Genomic DNA, 1918 nt, shown 5'->3' with positions numbered 1-1918 from the left:
CTCTTTGTAATACTTTAAGAAATAAAAATTATTTAAATAGAAATAAATAAATAAATAAATAAATAAATATAAAAGCATAAAGTGGGGAAAGACAAGAAAGAACCCTGTAGGGATGGTTTGGACATTGGAGATATTGGTGTGAATTCATAATTTCAAAGATATTATGTGTGTGCCTGTTTTAGCTTATATGCATATAAGTGCATACTAAAGGCAATGTATATTATATATAATGTATAAGAAATATAATGTATACTATAGAATAAATCTGTGTGCATGCATATATTTCCTAGCTCTGTGCACTGAAAGGGCCAAAGGCCACACTCTACAGCAATGAGCACTCCTCGTGCCTAGAGCGAGGGATCTAATGCCATTGCCCACTAGAGGGAGCCAGGCTCTTCAGAGCAATGGCTGATTCCAGGGCTTGGCTGAATGGGTACAAGATGAGGACATCTTGCCATGCTCTAAATTAAGTGCTCAAACAACTGATGGGGGCATGTGTAAGGACATAGAAGACAGCTTAAAGATACTCCAACTAGCCAGCCTGGGACAATTTCAGCACCAAAATAATTAACTATAGCAACTATAACAATTAGAAGCGATTTGGGCGGGGGCAACGGGGTGGAATTCTTTATTCCATATTGATAATAAATAGACAAATAAATATATGGGGGGAAATAGAATGTTCTTGCTTACAGCAGAATGCCATGTGCTACTGAATAAATATGGAAGGAGTACTGGGTCAAAAAAATCAGCACGTTGCAATTATTGTAATAATATTTGGTCAGGCAAGATTTGTGAATGAATGCTGGATTCTGGGGGTCAACTTGATGAGCAGCAGAATTGTGCGTGCTCTTCAAGTGTCTCCCACAGGTTGGGTAATGCTGCAAGTGAAAAAATATTGATTACACAGTGGAGAAATCAGACAATACCCCAGTAGGGGCAGACAGGTGTTCTGCCCCCAAACATGACACCTGAGGCACCATCACCTATTCAGTGTCTGGCCAAGAATGCGAGCCTGAATGTAATCAGAGGAAATGGTCTTTCAAAGTCCAAATGAGGAACAATCCATCGAAACGAATGGCCTGGAGGAGGAATGTAATTTTTTAAATTGTCGACATTGTAAGAAACAAAGAAAGTCTGAAATGGATGGTAACATGGAAGTGCTTCATGTTAAAGGAGGCAAAGAGGAGAGACCACTAAATGCTCTGCTTCTAGTCTGGGTCTAGTGACAGAGGAAGACAGACTATTTCCGCTGGGTCAGCTGAAATACTGGAAGTAGAATAAAATTATACCAATATAAATTATGAAAGTGATAACTGTATTACGTTTATAAAAGAGCATGTCTTTATTCTTGGGAAATACACAGCAAAATATTTTTTGTAAAATGGCCCTAGTAGGTATAAACTTTGCTAAAATGTTTCAGGATTAAGAGTACATGTGTCAATGACCAGAAAAAGGAGCAAAATATTGACAGGTGAATGTGGATAAAGGGTCTTTTCACCTTCTTCACACTATACTTATTCTTACTTGAAATTATCCTATTCATATTACATTATTCTATCTATTCTATTCTTATTTGAAGTTTTTTTCAAATAAAATTTTTAAAATTAACAAGAGTATGTTATTAAAAGAATGGTCTTTCCAGAATGATGATAACGTAATGTTAAAGCTGTGTGATGAATATGTAAGAGGATTACATATTCTCTCTCTCCCCCTCCCTCTCTCTCTTTCTCTCTCTGAAATTTAGAGACACTTTTTCTCTTCTTTTTTTCTTTTTTTTTTTTTAGGAATCTAGGATTAGGTGATCTTCTCCAGGTTTGACTTCCCACCAGTGTTTTATTTTATTTTTTTTAATTAAATCTTTATTGTTCAGATTATTACATTTGTTCCTCTTTTTTCCCCCCATAACTCCCCTCCA

Source organism: Myotis brandtii, unplaced genomic scaffold (assembly GCF_000412655.1).
Source record: "Myotis brandtii unplaced genomic scaffold, ASM41265v1 scaffold140, whole genome shotgun sequence".
Lineage (NCBI taxonomy): Eukaryota > Metazoa > Chordata > Mammalia > Chiroptera > Vespertilionidae > Myotis > Myotis brandtii.
Note: the sequence above shows the minus strand (reverse complement) of the source record.